Source organism: Heloderma suspectum, chromosome 6 (assembly GCF_057233095.1).
Source record: "Heloderma suspectum isolate Gila_16-S chromosome 6, 16-S_ref, whole genome shotgun sequence".
NCBI lineage: Eukaryota > Metazoa > Chordata > Lepidosauria > Squamata > Helodermatidae > Heloderma > Heloderma suspectum.
In genome coordinates this window covers 14,340,597-14,365,070 of record NC_139463.1, presented here as the reverse complement: position 1 = coordinate 14,365,070, position 24,474 = coordinate 14,340,597, and the positions used below count along the sequence as shown (strand labels likewise).

Genomic DNA, 24,474 nt, shown 5'->3' with positions numbered 1-24,474 from the left:
TGCTAAGATTTGTCAGCACAGCTAGTTAAGTCCCTGGCCTGATTCTCTATAGATCCATTATTTGTGTAGAATGATGAAGGTTTTTTGTTCACCCTTAAAACCTTCTTTTACCATTTACTAAGATTATTTTTTTTTAAAGAATAATTGGTACTGACATTTTTCAGGAAACAAGAGGTATTTGCTTTCTCCATGCTATTCCTCAACACATGCATATCACAGAACTGGTTCATTTCACATATGCATACATGGCTGGAGAATCAAGTGATGATTTGCTTGTGTGAATGTGTCACAGCAGATCCAACAGCACATGTAGAACTTTGGTGTTGCCTCACTTCTCCTTGGGTATGTTTTTGAATGGAGATCAGTTCACACATTCAGCTGTGCCTGCCTCTCACATCCATGTTCATCTCTGAATGACTGCAGCTAGAGCACAGATAAGCAATGCTTCAGTTCACATGCCCACATCTTTGACATGGTCATTGAACCAGCTGCTTTTGTGAACCAGCTGACAATAGCTCCTTTTTAATAGTGGGAAAAGCTCTTACAAAGCCCTGTGTGTTGGAGATGTCATCAGATGACTGGTCTTTGTGTTGGCCTGTCTCATCCCTTCCCCTGTACCTGTCACCTTAGACAATTCCAAGTAGCAATGAAAGATACTCAGCAAGGAGACAACAGCCCTAGATGACATCATGGAGGCAGGAGAGAATGGAGCAAAGGAATATAAATGGATTGGCCCACCTGGTTTGAAGAAGGCTCCTATGAGACAAGGATAGAGATTTTCCCAGATGAACAATGCTCCTGACCAACAAACAGACTGCAATCATGTGCTTTCCATCTTCCTGAGAAATTGCCAGTGTAACTACAGGTACGGATGAGCAAAGGCCTGCCTAGGAAATTGCCGTACTCTTGCCAAAAGACTCGTGGCTTCCCTTCAAATTCCTTTATGCTTAGGGAAGGGCCATTTCTCAGTGGGAGAGCACACACTTTGCTTTGCATGCAGAACAGTCCCAGGTTCACTCCCTCCAATCACCAGCAAGGGCTGGGAAAGGCTCCTTCCTGAATTCCCGGAGAGCCACTGGCAGTCATTGTAGACCAGCTATTTCCATCCTGGTGCTCTCTACTAGTGTCCCTCTATCCTCAGCCAGTCTGGCCAACACGTTTGGAAGGCACCTGGCTGGGGAAGGCTGATGTAGACAATATTGGGCTAGATGGACCAATGCTCTGACTCAGTATAAGGCAATTTCCTATGTTCCTGTTAGAGCTGTGTGTAAATGGCCTCTTGAAATTCTCCACCTTACTTATGGGTGGAGAAATTGGGGAGAAAATTTCACAGAATTTCTCCAAGGGGAGGAGAAATTCTCCACAGTTTCTCCCAGGTAGGGCTCCCTATTGGCAGGGCTTGTAGCACAGCTTCTTTCTTTTTTGATAAGGGTTTTGGGGGGGTTTCGTGCTGCAACAGCATCAACTGTCTTGGCAGGCTGGCCCCCAGTTTGCATCCACTGCAGTGCAGGTGGGGGCTGTGCTATGTTCACCTCCAGGGCTGAGGTGGATTTAGTGCTCTGCCAAAATCTGTCCTCCAATTCCTGAGAGTTTGCAAGAGGCTTCCAGAACAATGAAAGAGGCTTCCATTGTTCTGCATCATTCAGGATGTTTTATAATGTATTTTTTGTGGTGTTTTTGAGCTTACCTAATCACAGCTAGCCTCCCAGGCTGCCTGCATGACCTGATCTCAAAAAGCCATATGAGATATGAGAGGAATTACCCCATGGTGCCTTAAACTGGGCTTTTATTGAAGTATAGGAAGCTGAGGAGGCTACAGGCAGCTGGAGAGATGATTGTACAATGCAAAACAGGACACTTGTGCTCACTCCTCGGCCACCTCCTAGGTAAGGTAAGCCCAAGGAACCCAAACCCAACCCATGAGTATGTCTCCAAATGTCTTCACCACTGACTTTCTTTTTTAAAGCAATTTCTCTTCTATCAGATTGACTGAGAATGGTAAAAAAAATGTGGGAGAAATTTTTGGTACGGTAACGGCACTAGTTCCTATCTTTGCCTGAGTAATGTCATTTTTCCACTCAAAATTCTCTTGGCTTCCCTTGAAATCCCTCAGACATTTCCAGGAGAATCCTGATATTTCAACTGAATTTTGCTTTAGGAAAAGCAAGTAGTGTCTGGAACAAAAGGGTTTCAAGTAGCCACTCACCCATGCCCTCTTCCAGGAGACTCCATTTAATTCCCTCACACTGCCCTGGTTTTCCATTCTCCACCTCCACCCTTCAACAGTCAGCAAGTAGGGATGGTGTGGGCATTCAATTGGGTCTGGGAATCCAGTGCCACCCCTCCCACTGCCCGGAGCCACACCCACCCTTTTACACCTGAATCAACCATTCACAGCACCATTTTGTAGAAGAGCAAATGTGTGCATATCTGCACCTGCCATTTTTTCCACAAAATGGCAGCAGCAGAGATTGACAGACAGGTCTGGGGTGAGCGCAGGTGGCTTGGCAAGCATGGGGGGGGGGTCGGGCATGGGTCTGGATGTGTGTGAGTGAGGGCAGGGGCTTGGCAAGCTCCCAAAGAACCCAGACCAGGGGGTGCCCATCCATCCCTATAAGCAAGTATTCCATGCCCATTAATCATCCTCAGTCCTCACTGGGCTATTTGTGGTGTTTTACACAACCTATTAGAGTTTAGTCACACATACACACACACCTCAGGATGAAGGGGGACATGTGTGTGTGAATCAGCAAAAAACTCAAGCTCGCCAAAGTTCTCTGAATTCCATCTCAAAGCTCATTCTGACTCAATTTCATATCAAATTGTGAGCTTCTTTTCTTTTCACATGAAAATCCATGAATATTTTCATGCATTTTTCCCCAAGTGTACACATCAATTGTGTGCATCTTCGAACTGTATACATTGTTCTCCCATTGATTAAAGCATATATGTGTACATTTTCACATGCACATTTTTCAAATGTACACATGCTGTCGAATTAAGGTTGTTGTTGTTTTTTGTCCACAAATCATTTTGACTTCAGACTACATCCGTGTCCATCTTTGGTCTGGAAGCTGTGAATGGAGTAAATCCTGATCAAAAATGTACTAAAACAAATTCCTCATCCATGCCTACTTAAATATACCCTCCCTCTATATTGTGATCACTTTCTGCCTCTCCTCCAGAACCAATCAGCTGGTCCAGTGAGGGGGTGCACAATTTAAATGGAGAAGTCTGTGTGCAGGGATGACTCTGCCCATGCACCTTCTGCCCCATTTAAGTCATACTCTCAATAGCCCACCAAAGAGATGTTCAGTGGGCTTTTAAGAGCATATTTGTACTTGGGAAGACAGTGTGCAGCAGTGGCAGCCCGGGGGTGGTGTTGGAATTTTGTGGTAGGGATGCCGGCGGCTTGGGCACCCATGGCAGGCCTCACAGAAGGCCTCTGAGAGCTGCCTGAAGTCTGCAGCCCATGGGTTGCCATAAAGTTGCCATAAGTTATGTGCTGTAAGCAGATGTGGTGCCTCCAGAATATTCTGCTCTTAAGAACTCTCCAGTCAGTAGTGATTAGGATAACTTTATTGTTAACACAAAAGCTAAATATAATACCCTGCCTTTCTCGCTTCGCTGCCTTAGGACACAGCTGTTCATTTTTCAGACTGTCTGCCTCAGCTGGTTGCAAGCAGATTGCATTTTGCTGGGGCCACCAGATTCTGACCCAGAGAGGACTCTTGTACTTTTAGTAGCAGTGTATCACAGGGAGAAATCTGGAAAGTACACCTTTTGTTGCTATAGTGCTGCAGTGATGGGAGAAAATTTACCTGCTGAAGATCTCCCTACAGGCCAAGAGAAGCTTTGGTGAGCTTACACATGCACCAACACACACACACAAACACACACTTTACCACTTTGTTGTGGGACAAAGAATAGCAATGTGTTTCAAAGCAACATTTGCCAATGTGTTTCAAAGCAACATTTGCTGTAGACTAGCACTGGGGAACCTCTTTCTGCCTCTGCCTCTTTCTGCATCAGTTTTGGAGATGCTGTCAGGGAACAAATTCCGAGTGGTGGCAATGGCTGAACGCAAAGGGATCGGGACCAAAAATTCAAACAGCAGCATATTGTAGCTTAAAGCTTTTACTGCCAGCAGCTAAGCCTTAGGGGAAGCATTTCAACCTTTTTGAATGAGGAAAAAACTGGCCCCAGACCAAGAAACCACCAACTATCAGTGGTAGGGGAAAGGGGGTGGGGCCATGGGAAGAGTGTATGGCCATCTAGGGAACCCTGGAGGAATGGATTGGACCCCATGAGGGCCAGATATGGCCCTTGGGCCTGTGGTTCCCCACCCCTGCTGTAGACAATAGAGAGCTTTGGCTATTGGCTGGAGGAGAAGTGTAATATAGTGCTGTGTTGAAAATTTCTCCCACATCTTTTTTGAACATTTCTCCCACATCATTTCTATTGGATAGAAAAGAAATTGCTTTCAAAAAGAAATTCAAAGGAGGAGAAATAACAGAGAAATTTTCATGGATTGGGTTTGGGGTTCTTGTGCTTATTATCTTACTTATGAGGTGGCTGAGGAGTGTGCGTGAGTGTTCTTTCTGTCATCGTGCAGTAATCTCTGTGGCAGCCTGTAGCATCCTCAGCTTCCCACACTTCAGTTAAAGCCACCATGAGGAAGGCAACGTGAGGCAATTCCTTCCATGTGGCTTTTTCAGTTCAGAAAGTGCAGGTGGCCTGGGAGGCTGCAGAGCAATGGGAAGATGTGTAATTGCTTGCTTGCTTGCTTATTTATTTATTTATTTATTTATTTACAATATGTATGTCCCACTACACATCAAAGAATCCAGAGCAGTGAACAAGATAAAAGAATAAAACCCCATAACTAAAACAATTAAAATACTTTAAAAGAACAGATTCTGAACTTGTGGCTGGTCACTCAGGGAAGGCCTCTTGAAACAACAATATCTTCAGGAGACAACTAATAGAGAGAGAAAGCACACACCCCTCGACCACCTTGCAGTGATTTGGGAAGCTCAAAAAGACCACCCAAAGAAATTCAAAATTCTGTCTCAGAAAAGTGGAAGCCTCAACATAGCTGATGCTGTTGCCACTTGCAGAACCAGTGCAATAAACCAAAAACTCTTAGGGGAAAAAAGGAAGAACCTGTGCTACAACCGCTGCCAATAGTGAGCCCCATCTGTGAGAAAGTGCTGGAGAATTTCTCCTCTCCTAGTAGAAATTTGGTGAAATTGTCTCCCCAGTTTCGCTTCCCACATATAGGCTGGAGAATTTTGAGAGGCCATTTGTGCACAGCTCTAGTGTAATACATGCATAGATACCATCGACATTTGCAAGATAGAAAGAGCAGCAAAAAGAGTGCGGGGGGGGGTGTACTGTGGTGGCTAATAGTGTGAGCAAAGAAGTTCCAGTTCCAAATCCTACCTCAGCCATGAGCTCACTAAGTTGCCCTTAGTCAAGCCAGTATCTGGTCCCCTTCAACCACCCACCCCACATTATGGGGATAATAATACCTGCTGACTTCAAAGTAAGTTGTAAGATTTAGAGAGATTCCTTCCCTGACTAGCCATTCTGCGTGGGGCCCTTTTCATCAGACTGTCTCAACTACTACGCACTTTGGCTTGCCTTGATTGATTCTCATTACTGACTTGATGGTCTGGGGTTGGAGTAGATGGTCTTGTAGGCCCCTTCCAACCTTACTATTCTATGATTCTATGAAATCCCCATTTCTTTGCACCAATTCAGAGGAAAGGATCTCTGTCCTCCTTTGCATTTCTTCTCTTCTTTGTACTTCCTGTTTTTTTCACCTTCATTATTTCTATCTTTATCCTTCTCCCACCCCCATTCCAATCTCAATAACCACCAAAAAAAAAGGTGATCAATTTGTAATACTAGGGTGATCCAGTGTTTAGCTCATGGCATGAGATACCTGTGGGACAAGGCACCAGCTGAAGACCAGTGATCCTGGTCTAGCATCCTGTTTCCAACAGTGGGTAGCCAGATCCCCGTATGATTTTGTTACTAGTAGCTTGGGGAAATTGCAGGCACGGGGGTGAGGGGGAGTTACGCCCCCTCCCATCATCCCAATCTTGATCTATCCACACATCTCCATTGTAACATGCAGTTTGCCCCACAGACATAACTTGGCCTACAGAACAGCAGAACTGTTTTACAAAGTGAGATTAGAGGATAAAGGAACACATCTCAAGAATGGAAATATATGTGCGCACACGTGAGCCTGAAGTTAGCAAGCCACAGCACTGCAGTGCATGCTTAATTTTAAGTATGCTTTTAAGCTCCTTGAATTAAATAGGAATTCAGTGTGGTAATGCAAAATGTTATGAGCAGCTCTAAATCAAGGTCTATCACTGGAAAGTGGTACAGTAGAATTATAAGATCAGATGGCTGTACAAAAGGTGGCACTTTCATAAACCCTGCAGGCTACTGTTCAGATGGTGAAGTGCAGGCACTCATGAGGGTGCTTGAGGAATTTGTTCTTTGAGAATTCCTGAATGGAAATGCCTATATTAAATTATCCTGAGACTAACGTGCTGATTGGAACTTCGCTATCTGCTGCATTTCTCACTTCTTTGAATATTGCAGTCCAGTTCTCAGCAGTATCAAAATGCACATCTGAATATGTGTCTTGACAGAAAATATTCAAACCCACATTTGTATAGAAGCTATCCACTGAAATAGCATTTAAATTACGATGTTTGGGGTTTGTTTGTTTTGAGACCCAGTGTGGTGTAGTGGCAAGAGTGTTGGACTAGGAGCTGGGAGATCCGGGTTCTAGTCCCCACTCAGCCATGGAAGCTCATTGGGTGACTTTGGGCCAGTCACAGACTCTCAGCCCAACCCACCTCACAGGGTTGTTGTTGTGAGGATAAAATGGAGAGGAGGTGGATAATGTAAGCCGCCTTGGGTTCCTTGCAAGAGGAAAAAAGGCGGGGTATAAATGCAATAAAATAAATAAACAAACAAACAAACACAGGTTAATGCAAAAATGGAACAGAACAGAAAGAAGGGCAAAAGCATGTGGAAGTGATGCAGACTGGAAGTAGATGGATCCATTCATTGCTGGGCTTTGGGAACCAGGTAAGAGACATGACTGGCCATATCTTTTTGCACTTTGGACCAGTGTTGGAGGGGCCCCTGGGTAAGATGCCCTCCAGATCCCCCGCTGTCCCATGTGCCAGTGGTCCTTTCTGTTTCTTTGTTTCGATGTTGTCAGATGGGTGTGCTCTGTAGCAAAGTGTCTGCTTCTGAGACTTCAGCTGTACCCTCCATCTTCTTTTTCCCAGAAAATAAGAAAAGAAAAAGAAAACAAGGATGTTGGCTGGAGACAGCTATCAACCCAGGTATATGGCTGCCCTGCTTTGTGATTCATTTTCTAGTAGATCTTTGGGAGCCTGATGCTGCGGGGCCCTGAAGTCCAGTCCAAGCATAGCCATGGCTTCATGTAGGGGAGCCAATATAGCTAGGGATGTACGGACTGTGCAAAATCTGCTCCTTCTTTGTTTTGAGGATTGTCAGGTGCCTTTTGCTCCATTGTCCACCCACAGATGGATGCAATTTTTTTTGTCGTGAGGAAAAATACGCAAGCAATTATGTAAGTATTAATGTAAGTATTTATGTAATTATTTACATAATTTACCTCAGTATGTAATGTTTAGCGTATTGTCCCCCCTTCCATTCAATATTTCCTCAGCAGAAATTTACGTATTTTCCTACGAATTTATATGCATAAATTTTGGGAAAGTAAAAAAAACACAACAACATCCAGAAGTCCACGGAATCCGTGTGGAGCGAGCACGTTGCTCTGCAGTGGATTCCGCAGGTCGGACTTAGAAATCTGAGCTCATTTTAGTCGGTCTCAAATTTCTCCAGCATCCCTACATATAGCTTCAAATTTTGCTGTACTTCCTCAGTCTGGGCAATTGGCCACTAAGGCAGTTCCATCTGTTGCTGTTCTTCCTTACAAGACTATCCTCTGCCTGTTTGCATCTCAGCTGTACCTAGGGATGAGTGTCACAAGGACATTTGGCCCTTTGGAGGCTTTTCCCCAGAGCCCCTGGCACTTGCATTTGTGAGCTGAACCAGCCCCCCCCCCAATCTGGAACTTTCACCGGGTTTCCCCCCTTAAAATACAGATCATATCATGCCTGCTCGTGGATTGGAGGGGGGGGGTCACTCTCAGAATTGGCATTTACGCAAAGTTTGGCTGCAATTTGCATGACTTAATGCAAATGTTGGCCGTGATTTGATTAATTTGTGCAAACTGTAGGCACAATTTGCACAAGTTAAGCATATTTTTGGCTGAAATTTGTGTCAGTTCTGGAAATTGCAGCCGCATTTTATGTAAATGCCAATTTTGGGAGTAACCCCCGCCCCCAATCCATGAGCAGGTAAGTGAGCTGAAGTCCGAGGAGCTGAGCTGCTGAAAACTTGGCGACCTTGACCACCACCACCCCCTGGACAGATTCCTCTGACATCCCTAGCTGTATCCCACATTCCTTGCATCATTTAGCCTGTGACATTGGCTCCCCATTTGAGGGTATGTACTCCTTCTTTTGTGTCACTTGAACACTTTCAGTCTGTTTGGTCCCTTCCCTAAAAAACAGTCAGCACTTGACATGCTTGGGCAAGTTCTAAGTCTTGTGCCACTAGAGACCCATTAGGGTGGCTGTCTTCAGATAAATTTTAGACAATGCATGCCAGGGGACTCATGGGGGGAAACAGAGAATGATGTAATCTGGGTACATCAGTAAGCAGCAGGGGCTGTAGATTGTGCTGTATCCCTCCCTCCCCTCTGCCATTCCACCCCTGTCTATTCATCATCTCTATTTCTCTTCTACCATCTCCAGCGGAAACCAATGCAGACCTTTTTTCTCTTTACACTGCATTGATCAATCAGATGGCTCAAGACCTCTCAGAAGTTCACAGATGGGGCCATTTTTATTTTCTCCCCAACATTCTTTAGCCTTGATTTATGACTAAGTGTTAGAAACCTGTTCCTGGAAGAGCTGTACTGGCTGGGAAGTCCTGCCGCTGGCAGATACACTAGGCAATTAACCCCTGCATGCACACAGTGAAACATAGAACGTTGTTTGCATTCAAATCCAGCTTGCAGTTTCTCTTGGCAAGATAGAGCAAGGCTGAGTTATGCCCTCTCCATCTCCTCCCTGCCACAATTCATGATGTCTGAGACTGAGACAACATGGCACATTGCTGTGAAAATCCAGAAGACAACAATTTGGGGCAATACAGATGAGATACAACATCTTTCAGCAGCTTGAGAGAAGACATTCTGCTTTTAGACAGAAAGATTCACATAATTACTCCAGTTTAAGAAGCACCATGTTTACTCTTCTATTAGTTACATTGAAAAAGGAATTAAAGTGAGGGAGTAGAGGAATATACAGATTCTGAAACAGGTCTTGAGAGCTGGTACAGTTATGAGTGTTGGGCCACAAAGTTCAAATCTACAAACCTCATCCAGCCATTAGTTCAGTGAGTGTCCTTAGACAGGCCACTTTCCTTAACTGCAGGCCTCCATCTATGACATGGGAATCAAAATTAAAGATATTGCTGGGGCATGTACTTTAATGGCTTGGAATATAAACCTTGGAGACTTTAATGTTTGCCTTAAATACAAGGCAAGCATTGCAACTCCTGGAGATCTTCTCCTGCTCAGGTTTTAATTTGAACCAGAGAAGAATTCACTTACTTCCTACTCCAACATGAGTCTCCAAAGACCCTGCCCCCCTGAGCATATTCATATTCCCCAGGGCTACTACTCCCTGCTAGGGATGTACGAAAATCACTTACCTGTTCACGGATTATGTTTATGTGGGGGGAGGTGTTCCATCCCTCCCCCTGGAATCCTGGACAGGGGGGAGGTGCTCCGTTCCTCCCCCCCGGAATCCTCCATGGCCAGCTGTGCTCCGCGGCAGCTCCGCGGAGAAGCTGGCCAGGCCCAGCCAGGCCAGAGCCATCCTCAGCTGGATTTCCGGCCACGGAGGGCTCTGGGTCGGGGGGGAAACGCGTACGCAAATGGCGGTGGCTATGGCCGCCACCATTTGCATTCCTTATTTTTGATGTCTTAATCTACATAAATATTTACATAGACTATGACGGCAAAAATAAGGGGAACGCAAATAGCGTAGTGGACGCTATTTGCGTTCCCCTTATTTTTGCCGTCTTAGTCTACATAATTATTTACGTTGACTAAGATGGCCCAAAATAAGGAACGCAAATGGCGGCGGCCGTAGCTGCCGCCATTTGCGTACACTTTTTTTTTTTTTTTACCCAGATGTTTTAGGCTACGTAAAAACTTACGTAGCCTATCACGTGTGTTTAAAACAACAACAACAACAACCTGCAAATGGCGGCGGTGGCAGCCGGTCGGAAGATCAGCTGCCGGAGCTGCCACCGCCGGAGCCACCGCCGCCCGGAAGATCCGCCCCAGGTAAGTCTCGTCCTGGGGGGAACCGTGGGGGGGGGGGGTGGGGGGCAGGCCATTCTGCCACAGATTTCGGGGGGCTGAATGCACCAGCATTCAGCCTCCCCGAGATCCGTGGCAGAATTCTCTGCCATCCCTACTCCCCGCATCATTGCTGTAGGAGCACTCTGGAGCAGAGAGAGGGGCAGTGACCTCCTTCCTTCGGTCCCTTCCTCCTGCCACTGGAGCAACAGCTAGGTAAGCAGATAAAAGGATGTATGGAGGCTCATGGAGGGGTGGTGGTGGCTAAGAGAGGGATTGTATCCTGTGCTCCTGCCAATATCTTTGGGGGCATGATAGAGTGATTTCAGTCATAACTGAAGGGATATAGCTTGATTTGCCAAGCCCAATTACAAATCAAACCATGTGGGTTTTCACCAAACAACAACTTGCCTAGCTTAGAGGACTGTTGAATTGATTACTGTTACATAAAATGCATTGAAGGAGAAGGCCCTAAAGGATAGGCCCTCCAGATGTTGTCAGACTGCAACTCCCATCATCCCTGACCATTGACCATTCTGGGTGGGGGTGATGGGAGTTGGAGTTCAACAACCTCTTGTGAGCCAGAGGTTCACCATCTCTGCTCCAATATGAACCCTACAGGAATAAAGCCAATTCTCCCTCCTCCATAACTCCTCTATCTACCAAACAGAAATAAACTATATCTGCATGCATTGCAGGGGGTTGAGCCAAGATGATATCTCTGGGATATCCTGATAGGATATTGTGAAGATGGAAAAGGAGCAGAAAAGGGCAACCAAAATGAGAGAGAATAAAGCTATCATCATAATCATCATTTAATTTGTATGCCACTTTTCCACAAAATGTGCCCAAAGCAGCTCACAACACATGAATACAAAAGCAAGAAAACACACCGATACATCACTTGCAATAGTACATCATCAGAATATTAAGCAGCCAAAACAATTCATTTTAAAAAATACATTATAACATTTCAAATTAATTACAAAACAGGTGATATCAACCATTACAACGCAGTATCAATGATTAATAATCAGTAAAGTGTAAGCCAGAGCAAAATACACCAAACCTTTCCAGTACATTGAGGCATTAACAAAGAATACAAACTGTGAACAGATACCCCCGAAGTACCAAGTACAGAAAATAGCAACCAGATTTCTTACAGCCTACAGCAACTGATCTTTCCCATGTTCCACTCTCTCATTCTGGTGCAGTAAAGTTCTTAAAGCTCCAGCAGAGACAAGGGTGGTAGTGATGGTGTTTCGTCTCTTTGCCTATGTTCTGGATCTTTCAGATGCTTCTGGAGGGCATGTGGTGGCTACAGATATATACCCAACCACTCTGGAAACCATGCGTTTTCCATTGCCCCAATGCAGAACTCATCATCCTCTGCTCTGCTCTGTCAGTCTGGTTCAGTTCTTAAAGCTCCAATAGAGACAAGGGTAGTGGTGTTTAGCGTCAATGTCATAAAAATAGTCATGATGGCTATATTTTACCTCTGGTATCAGAGGCAGCATGCATCTCAACACCAGTTGCTGGGAAACATGAGTGGGAGGGTGCTATTGGACTCATGGGATATATCATGCTTGGCCAAGTGACAACCCCTACAAACTCTAGGGATCCCAGCACTTCACCATAGGTTAACTTGTGTCCCTCAGCCATGTCCCTGTCATAAATCAGTTTGGGTATCAAACATTTTAACCATTCCCAGCTGTTCTCTCCCACATCTGACCCCCCCTTTTTCTTTTTACTAGAAATGGAGATCATGCTTTCCTAGTGCCAGTGTGTCTCTTAGGGTCCCTGATACCCTGTTTCCATCCTCTGGTCTGCCAGCAGCATCTCAGAGAAGCCAAAGACATCAGTGAATTTCTTCAAGCGAGCCAGAAAGAGCAATAAATCAGCCCGAGCAACGGCTAACAAGACAGATTGCTCCGTTGCAATTAATGCCCTCTCCTGCGTGTGCCTGCCTGCTAGAAAAGGGGGCTGATTAAAATTCAGGCTGGGGAGGTGGCCAGAGTTGGCGAAACAGTGAAAAGGAAGGGGTACCAGAGAGAGAGTGGCATAAAAGAAGAGAAGGAAGAAGCTAAACAGAAGGTGAGAAGGAAAGGAAGAACTGAAAAAGAACAGGGAGAGACAGGCAGTTCAGATGAATGGCATCCATCACACAGGTGCTTTGGGAATGTGCAAAGGTGTTATGAGACTCACAGGTAAGTGCCATTTTTGTAAATGGGCATGTTCTCAGGGTTTGTGTTGACACCCCAATTTTAGCAATAGTAGCACCTCAGAAACTTGACAATCTTCTTCCCTTGGAGACTTGCAAAAGCCTAGATCCATGCATCATCCAGAAATTTATATTCAAGATGGCTTTTGGAGGCCAAGTGTGTGTGTGTGTGTGGATTAGTGTGTTGTTAGCCTTCCTCTCCACAAAGCCCTTAGTCAACACATCCAATTGATTACATAAATAATCAAAAGTGCTGCCATCATCAAACAAATGTAGGCATTCACATGCAGATCACTCAGTTCACCGAGTGGCAACTGGCAACTCCATCTGAGTCCATCACCGTTGCGAGCTCAGTGTTGGCCCTGTGCATATTTGAAGCTTTCATGCCTGGGCTGCCATATGTCAAAACCACTCCTAAATATTTTAATAGACAAAAATAAAGAGGTGTCCCCAATTGACTAGGGAGCTCTTTATCTATAAACGAAGGGATGTATGAGATGTTCATTTCAGTTTGTTCTTGAACCGGATTTACCCAGTTTGCACCCTCTGGACCAAACATGGACTTGAGCAAGGAGTCTGAAATCAAAGTCCATACATTTCCGAATGTGCAACGTGATTTGCAGACCAAATAAAATGCTTGACAGCATTTGGTGCATTTGGAAAAAAAATGTGCATGAAAAAAATTTCTTTGAAAATCCTTTTCAAAGATGTGCACAAAAATGCTTTTATCAATGGGAGAAGAAGGCATACAGTTCCAGGTTGCACAGAACTGATGTATGCATTTGGAAAAATATGCACAAAAATTTGCACACATTTTCATGGGAAAGGAGGGGGGACACACAAGATTGCAATCTGATATGGATATGAGATGGAGTGAGCTTTGAGTGGAATTTGGAGAACTTTGGTGAACCTGAGTTTTGTTTGGATGCACATCATTCATAAATAAAGAAATCCATCCTATGGCAGAGAAGGGGAGTGCTTCTTCTGAGATGATGTTAGATGAGTACATTATTTAGAAACAATTTCCCCCTTCAAAATCCTTTTTCTCATGTGCAAATGTCTGAAGATTTAATTGATTAATCAATCAATTTATCCATCAATTAATTAACTAAAACTTATACAATTAATCAACTAATGCACCCTTCCCCAACCAGGTGCCCTCCAGATGTGTTGTACTACAACTCCCAGCATCCACAGCCAGCAGGGCGAGGGGTGGGCTGAACTAACATTCCTTCAGCCCTACTATAAAAGAGGTGGTGGTGGTTGATAAGGAGAACAAGACAGAGGAAGTGAGGGAAAGAGAAAGTGAAAAGAGGAGGGAAAAGAAAGGGGGGGAGGTAGCTGAGGAGATAAACAGTGGAACGAACTTCAGAAAAAGATAAAACCACCAAAACTAAATTTAACTGCAAAGCTTTATCTTTCAGTTAAAAGAGGGGGTGGGGGATATAACTCTGATTAAAGAGAATTTATCTCCAGCAGCCCCTGCTGCATTTAGAGTCAGAAGTGATAGTAAATAAATTCCCTCCCAGGCTGGATCAGGGCCTGGCATTCACACCAGCAGCAGGTTATGTTTTTTGAGTTACTCTCCATTAAAAATGGTATCTTGCCTTGCAGGATGAGCCTCTGTCTTCCTAAAAGGCTTCCATCTTCCTTCTCCTCTTAACAAGGCTACACCAATCATTGTTTGCTCATAGTTATTATTATTCTTGATGACAGACCATTGCAGCTAATGCTCCCTTGGCAGAAAAAAATCCCTGCCCTGCCACCACCATATTTCTGATTGCTGCAGAATGACAAGGAGAAAGGGATGCCTTGAAATGAAGGTAGATAAAAGCAGATGTCTAGGAGGAGGAGAATCAATTTCCCTTCTATGATGGGAAGACGTTTTGTCTTTCTTGTGTGTGCGCGCGCGTGTGCACACACACATTTCTGCAACATTTAAGGTGCAATCCTATGCAAGTTTAGACAGAAGAAAGGCCTACAACACCCAGCATGCCCCGGCCAGGAGCCGAGGAGTGAACATCGGAATGGAAGCATGATACACCTGGGATTTGACACTGTACATTCTTAGCATAATAGTTAATTCTGCCCTGCTATCTATCTACTAATAGAGTGCTATTATTGTCTGTCTGTGGAAGGTCTTATTTAAAAGCAGGGAAAAAGATGTCAGGCCAGTAGATCTTACAGAAGATGCCCATTAAATGCATGCAGTAAAGTACAGTGCGGTCTTCAATTGATGGTACTAACAGGCAGCAGGGTGTTATTTATGTCTGGAGCACTCTTGCCTTCACTGATGACATCCTACTGATTTTTTTCCCCCCTTTTCAAGGAAGGCATGGCTGACATGAAGATTATATCCCGTAGTTGGTGCAGATGGCATGGAGGAACGCCTTTGGATTGAACACACAGACCATGACATGACATGAGGATACCTTACATGGCTTAGACTTGGAAAAGAAGATGTAGAATAGCTATCCCAGCTATAGGCTTGGAAACCTTTGTGTGCTTGGAACGCTACCATTGGTGAGGGGCCTGGGGTGGGCCCAATCCACAGACATGCCCCCAAAGCAGAGACAGACCTACAGCAAGCCTGAAGCTCGCATAGATTAATTCCTTCCCACTGAAACCGATGGGGGAGCATTTGTAAAAAATCACACATACGCACACACTAGGATAGGGATGTTGCCAGAGCCTGATTTGGGCCATCGCCTGCGCCCGCCAAACTGTGCCCACCAAACTTCCCCCTGCTCGCTGGCCCTCTGGCCTGCAGTCGAGCGCCCCCTCGATGCTTGATGAGCAGCCTGCAGCTTACCTAGGCCTGTTCGTCTCTGTGCCAATCACCATGTTTTTTAAAAAATGGCCATCAGCAGCACTTGCCCATAGGCTATACACAAAATAGTTCTGTGAACTAGAGTCTATGGGTGATTCACAGAACTTTTTGAGTATAAGTCTAAGTGCATATAAGACAAGTCTTTTTTTCTTTTTTTTTAACATGGCGATTGGCACAGAAACAGGCCCAGGTAAGTTGCGGGCTGCTCATTGAGCACGGAGGGGGTGCTCGACTGCGGCCCAGAGGGCCAACGAGCAGAGGGAAAGTTCGGGGGTGCCCAGAGAACACGAACTGGGATGTGATCTCACATCCCTACACTAGGATGGCCATATGTCTGCTTTTACAGAGGACAGTCCTCTATTTAAGGGTTGCCAGATGACTGCCCTCTATTTTGAAGGCTGTTTGAGTCCAGATCTGGTTTAAAGATTAAGAGCCATCAGAAGGAAGAACTGGGCCTTGAATTTGCCCATCAACAGCACCTAGACAGCAGACTGAGCAAGCCACACAGGTCTCTAGGTCACAGTCTTCCACAGTATGGTGCGATGTATTGTATTTCTATTTAAATTCTGAGAGTAATTTCTAAATTTTCATCTATACATATAAATTGGAATATGGTATTTAAAAACAACAACAGGGTAGGGATGTCAGAGAAATCCGCTGCAGATTCAAATGAGGCTGGATTCTTTGGAATCCAGCCTCAGGAATCTGCAGTGGATTGGGACCACTTACCTCTGCTTCAGGAGGACTGGAGGCGGAACAGCACTTGGCTGCTTCTTGCCAGCCAGAGCCGTTCTCCTCCCCATCCCTGCCGATTGCCATGTCTTTTCTTTTTTTAAAAAAAGGCAATCGGGAGGATGTGCCCATAGACACAAATAGAGTCATAAATCTTGCGTCTAAGTCTATGTGTCCATAGACTTAGATGCAAGATTTATGACTCTATTTGCATCTAAGTCTATGGGCACATCCCCCTGATCACCATATATATATATAAAGACATGGCAATTGGCAGGGACAGGGAGGAGGCAAACGGCGCTGGCTTGCAGGAGGGAAGGTAAGCGGCCCCCAAGCCAGTCCCCCCCCCCTGGAATCCTTGTGGAGCAAAGCCACTCTGGAGGATTATGCAGAGGGGAGGAACGGATTGCCTCCCCCCCCACAGATTCCCCACCAGAACAGACAGTGGGGAATCCGTACACCCCTACAACAGGGTCCTCTTTTGACTATGTATGTATGTATGTATTTATTGCATTCATATCCCACTTTTTTCCTCTTGCAAGGAATCCAAGATGGCTGTCATGGTCCTTCTCCTCTCCTCTTTATCCTCACAACAACCCTTTGGGGGTACATTAGGCTGAGAGTCAGCAACTGTTCTAAAGTCACCCGGTAAACTTCATGGATGAGTGGGCACTAGAATCCATGTTTCCTGAGTCCCAGTCTAACACTCCAACCACTACCACACTGGTTGTTTTGGCAATTCGTAAGTGGCTAGTCTAAAAGCTAGGGAGGAGGAAAATGGAAACTAGATGCAGACCACTTCTGCCTTTGCCTCATTCCACACTCAGCCACACAGAAGCCAGCTGAGATGCTACTGTGGGGAGTATAAAAAGACATACAAAGTAGAATAGCAAAAATGAACTTTGATAGGGGGAACCATATCTATTCAGAATTCAAGATGGTGCTATAGGGAGGATTGCCAATGTCCAGCATGGGAGAGAGAGGAGGAGATATTGTGCTTCCCGAGCAGAATGTATCAATAATTCATGACAAGGACCTGTTTCCTCTACATCTGAAACTCTGCCTGCCCCTCTGGGGGGAAACAGACAAAGAGGGGTACCCACATAGTTTTCCATTATTTGACTCCAGAAGAGCATATTGGCAACTTTATGAAGTCATTGTGTTGTTGTTGTTGTTGCTGCTGAAATTCTTTTAAATTTCAGAGTTTAACAATCTGTGCCCAGATCCATCCTATCGGAGTTCTAACTTCAGGAACATCCAGTCTGACTTCTTCTTAAAAAACCAAAAACAAAAAAGTGGCAGTCCAGGAGTATTGTTACTCAGCGTTTCACCTTGTAAATAAATAGCGTTGAACTGCAGCCAGGAGTTATGGGATCTTTCAAAGGCATTATCTGGAAACAGTCGGTAGAAAGAACCTCAAATCCCCATTAATCATCTCACCACTTACAGTATTTCTTAATGGCTTTTTATGGGTTATCCCTTCAATGCCAACAAAGAGTGTGATCTCGCCCAGCTTATTCTATTAAACAGAAATCAATATCTGCTGTCAGTGGGATATTTGGCAAGACGAAAGGAAGACCCCTGCTTTTTCCTCCCTTTCATTTAGTTTGAGCAGTGGATCGCTCACACTTTCAAGGATGGTTGCTGATTTTAATGAGACTAACCAATGACCAGATTAAAATACTAATGAGGGGACCCCTGTACAGGGAGTGGTTTAATTCAGCTGACAGATTCATCCTCTTTATGATTGTGTATAAGTCCTTTTTCAAACCCATCCAAGCTATTGCCCATCACTGACACCGTGTGCCAGTGCATTCCACAAGTGAATTGTGTGTCATGCGAAGAAGTGCCTCCTTCTGACCAGGGATGTATGGATTTTATAAAATCTGTTCTGTCTCTGTTTCATGGATGGTCAGGTGCCTTTTGTCCATTGTCCATCCATTGACAACAACAAATTAATCCATTGGTGAATTTAGATTTTCCCAGTTTCCTGAATTTGCACAACTTTGCACTTGCAAAAATGCACAGATCTCCAAAATGTACAAATCCCCCCAAATGTGCAAGTCTCACCAAAATGAACATTTTCACGCTTTAGCCTATGGGGAAAGTGCACATTTTCAGCCAGTGTTGTTGTTGCTGTTGTTGTTTAATTTTACATATTTTTCTACAACTAAATTTGCATAAAATTCTGGAAAGTAAAAAAAAAAATGTCCGTGAGTCTGCGGAATCCATGCAAATCAGGAACAGCCAGTCCGCTGTGGGATCTGCTGGTCAGATTGACAGAAATCCAAACTCATTTGATTCCATTGTGGATTTCTCCAATATCCCTACTTCTATCTACACTGAACATGTTTGTTCATCTATTTGTAAGGGAATTAATATCTTGCCTTTCTATCTATTCTGATATTCAGGGTGACTCACAGCACAGGAAATAAATAAACCAATTAAATGTTGTAAAGCTGAATAAAGGTAAGAAAACCAAGCTGCCTCCCAAACAATAATAAATACAAATAGTGCTTTACTTTAACAACAATACCAACCAGTAGTCAGTCCAAAGCCAACCTCATAGTGCCAGGCTTTTAGCCATACTCCAAAAGGAGTTCAAAGATTGATCCGGGTGGGCCTCTTTAAGGAGAGTGTTCCACAGCTGAGCACGCAGAACCTCAGAGGAACTCAGAGCGGGGCCTCTGATGCTCTGACTTGGATTCCTGCATTGAGCAGGGGGTTGGACTCGATGGCCTTGTAGGCCCCTTCCAACCCTACTATTCTATGATTCTATAATGCTAAATAAGGTGTTTAGCTGAGTAGTGCATATGGGACGAAGCAATTGTTAAGTTATCCTGGTGCCAGGATGTCATGTTTTGCACTTAAAGGTAAAAATTGGTACTTTGACCTGAGTTTGTCAAAGAGTCAATAGCCAATGTAGATTAAATAATATCATGGTTCTATGCTTCATCTACCAAACTTCAGCCCAAAGTCTCGCAGCCCCATTCTGGCCCAGTTTCGGGTCACTCTTCAAAGGCAGCCCCATGTAAAAGCACATTTCATCAGTCCAGTCTGGATGCCACTAACGCATGAATGAATGTGCCCAGATCCATCCTATTCCAGAAGGGGCATCAAACATAAGCGCTGAGCACCAATGCACAAGGGAAGTTTCCTGCACTGGCCTGTTTAGAAGGCAGAAGAGATTCTGTATGTAACCCCACTGAGGTATCCTTAGGCTACAGTCCTATAGCCATTTACTGGGACTCACTTTTGAGCAGACAGGTATAGGATTTCACTGTTAATCTGGATAGACTCTACACACTAGGAGGGAGTGCAACAGTGAGCATGATAATTCTGCCTCTCCCCACCACCACCCGTTGCTCCTCCACTGCAGGGGTAACTTGTGCAGAGGGAGCCTTTTCTACTCAAGTAGGCTCCTCACATGGTTTAGAACCCTGACTTTTCCAGGTCCATAATTGCACAGAGTGCCTCCAAAAATAGAGAAGGCTTCCAGATGCAGACAGTCACCCTCAACACATGGAGGACAGTGAGGATGGCGATGGGGGGGGGACATAGCACACTTATCTCCATTATCCCTCCCCCTGCGTAGAGCCTACCCACATTAAAAGCTCCTGCACTGATCCTCTGTGTCTTGGCTAGATCAAGAGAAATGGGGCTTAGGGAGGAGCATATCTGACTAGGAATAGATGAATGCACACTGTTTGAAATTGCCAGGATTCTGCAAACCTCATCTGCTGCTCGTCTCGTGCCTGATTCCCATTCACTTTGGCAACCACCGCTCACTCTGCATGAAAGGGAAATCAAGCAAGAGATCTGTGCAAATTTCCCCACATTTGTGCAAATCTCCCCACATTTGCACAAACATCCTGATTTGGCCAAATTTCCTCCTTAGACTAAAGCAGGGCTGATGCAGTCTACGGAGGAAATCCGCACAACTTAGGAAGTTTGCGCAACTCAAACTGGGAATCAGGATCGAGGTGAATGCAAGGACGTATTCAACAATTTGAATATTTTTGGCAGACGGGGGCTCACGCTCAGCTCCGGAGAGTCACATGGGGCATGCATGCATGTTTCACAAGTAAAAATGAAATTCTCATATATCTCTACTTCTGACCCTTGACAATTTTCTGTATCTGCCTTGGGTTAACCGCAGTCATGGATCAGTGGAACCGCTGTGAGCAATTTTGTATGCCTTTTCACATGCCCTTTGGCTTCCCTCAAAAATTCCTTGAATGTTTTGCCTGTGAAGGAATCCCCATGTTTTCTATTCTGCTTTAGGAAGGGGCAAACGTAGGGGTGTACGAAACCAGGCTTACCTGGCTCCGTCAGGTTCCGCAGGTGGGGGAAGGCGATCCGTCCCTCCCCCCAGAATCCTCGAGGGGGGGAGGCAATCCATTCCTCCTCCCCGGAATCCTGCCTGGCTGGCTTCCCTCCACGGCCAGGCCGTGGAGCCACTGGCCGGGCCAACCCGCAGCAGGGCTTCCAGCCACTGCTGGGCTGGTGCAGATGCAAATGGTGTCCTGAGCAGGGGACGCCATTTGTGTTCCTATGGTAGCCCGCGAAACGGAGCCTACCTGGCTGTGGCAACAGCTTCAGCTTCAGCTCCGGCGGCGGTGGCGGCTCCAGCTGCTGCTGGGCTGCTGTGACTGCAAATGGCGGCCATCGTAGCAGCCGATGGCCGCCGGAGCTGAAGCCGGAGCCACCGGAGCTGAAGCCGGAGTTCTGATGGCCGCCGGAGCTGAAGCCGGAGCCGGAGCCACAGCCAGGTAGGCTCCATTTCGCGGGGCTTTCGTGGGGTGGAGGGGCGGGGAGCTCCGTGCTGCCACGGATTCTGGGGGGCCGAATTCACTGGAATTCGGCCCCCCTGGGATCTGTGGCAGAATTGTCTAACATCCCTACAAATGAAATGAGTGATGTTCCACCTCATCACGTTTCACCAAACATCAGCTCACTGCTCATCTCTCCTCGATTAGTGCTCATGTTTGCCATTGCTGTTGGTTTTGTGTGAATGGGAAAACATGCAAAACAAGCATCTATGAATGCTAACATCATGTAACAAATTCCTAAATTTATGCAAATTTCCAAAATTAGACAAATTTCCCACATAGACTAAAACAGGGGTGATTTAGTTGTGCATTTTGCAAAAATTTACATAGATCAACTAAAAAGTGGGAGGGTCCTAATCTTTATCCCCATTGTGGAACCCTGGGCAGAAGGGTTTCATCATGCGGATGAAAAATCAGTGGAGAAAAGTCTTATCTCCCTTTTTTACCAGCAGCTTATTAGAGATAAGAGCTTTTCCCTGCCTGGAGAGAAGGGGCAGACCTAGGAAAGAGGCTGATGTGCTGCATGGAGAACCCCATGGACCATATGAGGCCCATGGGTTTCCCATGCCTGGTTTGGCACTTCACAGAAATGTTGGGGAATCATATAGAGATTTGAGAAGGGAAGATTCAGACCTCATCATGTTCCAGTCCCATCACTGGAAGCTCAATGAGGTTTCAGAATTCAGATCTGGGCTCTGAATAAACCAAATTATTTCCCAAACGTTGCAGGAAATAGCTCAGTTTTCCAAGGCCAGTTCCAAATAGAGCCAAGGGGAGTTCGTCACTACTCAATGTGCAGGGTAGAGCATCTCAGTGTCACTGACCTTCAGGAGAACAATCCCCACTCTCTGCCTTCTGAGCTTTCACTGGAAACCCAAGCTAACAAAGCAGATGGATGAAGCAGAAGCCAGAGGAGGGTGATGTTCTATGTTCATCATTTGGTGGGAAACTACACACACACACACACACACACACACACACATATATATATATATATAATGACATCAGACATACACGTGTGTGTGTGTGTGTAAAAATTATGTGGGCAAGTAACTAGGCTCATAGTATGAATTTTCTAAGGAATATAACCTCAGCTTATTCTGAGCATCCAAAGATGTCAACTGCCATTTATAATGAAGGTGAGCTAAAATTTTGCAGACAGCATATTTTTAAAACGTTTCTGAGATTTTTCTTTTTCACCCTAGAAAAAGGAAGCCATTTTGCACAAATGTTCCCCAAATATTAGCCACTGATTTTTGTGGCAACTGCCATTTCCCCCCCACAATGACCTGGAACAATGCTAGATCCAGGGCATTGTGGAGGGTGCAAAATGGTGACCAGGCTGCTTGCCAATACCTGTTGCCACTTGCAGCAGTAGCAGACAAAGAAACAACAACAACAACAACAACAACAAAACACATGCAGCTTAGGAGAAGAGAAAGGAGCTGTGCGAATGGTGACCACCTACCATCAAGGAAAAATAAGAGGATTTCCCAGACCAAATATTTTAAGTATCTAACCAACAGCATTAGATCAGTCTGGTGCTTTGAAAATCATTAGCTTCCAAGCCTATCTAGGACGAAAGCTCATCTTTCTCTTATTGCTCAGATGCTGAGTTCATAACATCTGTTCTTAACATTTTTTTTTTTTTTGAAGGGGAAAAATCTCACTCCAGATACAATTTATTGGTTAAGTGCTATCCTGAGCTCCTGCCACTTCCGCACTAAAAAGATATCAACAGAGGGGAAACAATTCAGAAGAGAGAAATGAAACCAGTTATGGGGTTGGAAAGGAAGACTATAAAACCAGAGATAATCCTCCAGGATGGTTATGAGCCAATCAGCATATTCCGTGGACAAAGGTTGCATCAGCCCCACATGCTGACATATCCATGGTACCCCTGTGTGCTACATCAGAGTATAATTACACATAGTTGATTGGAATTGTTTCCGGTGCTTCCTGCACAAAAGCATCTCTTTGGGAAATAAGTCAGCTAAACAGCTAGAGATCTTCCAGGCACTTAGCTACACTTAGCAACCTGCATCCTACCAGGAAAACAAAAACAAAAACAAAACCCCTCTCTACCCTAGAATTTGTTCTGAGAATTTAATTTCCATCTCTTAGCCATTCATAAATAAATGGGAAGGAGGCTGAAGCAGAGAACACTTTAGCGGTTGTTGTAGCTCTATGTCACCCAACCAAAAATGTTGAAATGCAGATGCTCTTCATGACAGTTCCCATAGCCACACCCCCAACAACAGTCCAAAATTGCAGGCAGATATGTTGATCCATATCAACAAACCAGTTCTAGGAGTTTTCGTCTGCTAGGAGCAGGTCTTTTCTAAAACAGATGGGTCTTGATTGTCCATTGAGGACCAAACCATCCCAAAATACATTACATTACAGCAAGGAAGAATATATTGTTGCTGGGAAAATTCATTCCCCTCCCCCACCCCCAGCTGTCAGGATTTCAGCTAAGCTCAGAGGGAACAGGGACATTTGACCAGGGTGGCAGATGCTAATCAAAATGTGCTGGTGCTATGCTCCTGTGAGCCCTGGCTCCCCTACGCCACTGCACCCAAACCAAGGTTGTAATCTTATACTTACAAACAACAATATTATGAGTGAATAATGTAATTTAAAATTACAACAAGTTATAATTAGGGATGAGAAATTTGTCATGTTCAGTTCCTCTCCGTTTCTAATTTTTCCAATCTTAATTTCAGTTTGTCCCAAACTGTGAAAATCTTTTAAAAATTTGGACAAAAATTCATAATATTTTTGTGCCAATTTCTTCTAATACATGCATTTGCATACATAATTTTTCCTCATATATGCTTTTTTTGGCAAGTGACTTCCCTAATAGAATGCATTGTGAATGTTGTTTACACTAATATATGCATTTTGCATGCACTTTTTGATCCAAGAACTATATTGAAAAATTCAGAAAAGTGCAAATTTCAAAGGAGAATGGAATTTTGGTTTTCATAGCAGTTCGAAACTGCAAAAATAGGTGTGTGCATTAAAATGTAAACCAACCAAATTTCTCCTCCATCCCTAGTTATCACATAGCCCTGTACCAGCAGATGTCATTTCTGTCTGACAATTCCTGACATGTATCTCAGTTTCCACTGAGGTGTGCCTGAAATAATATTTCAAGGAACATGTATGTTTCCTGCTCTGCTGAAACAGTGAAATTATGTCAATGGAATCAAAGACAGAATTTCAGTAAGAAGAGTGAAATTTCTCAGGAACTGTCCAGAAGATGCACACATACAGGCTTCTTATTTTGGGGTTGTTGTTGTTGTTGTTGTTGTTGGACTGAAGGGGAAGATGGAAAAATGTCATTTAA

The 24,474-nt window shown here is 44.7% G+C and overlaps 1 protein-coding gene across 1 annotated transcript in view; it reads right to left on the bottom strand.

Annotated features, from left to right (window-relative positions):
- OPCML (opioid binding protein/cell adhesion molecule like) overlaps positions 1-24,474 on the bottom strand; it is a 576,078-nt gene that overhangs the window by 487,951 nt on the left and 63,653 nt on the right. The gene's annotated exons all lie outside the window — the stretch shown is intronic.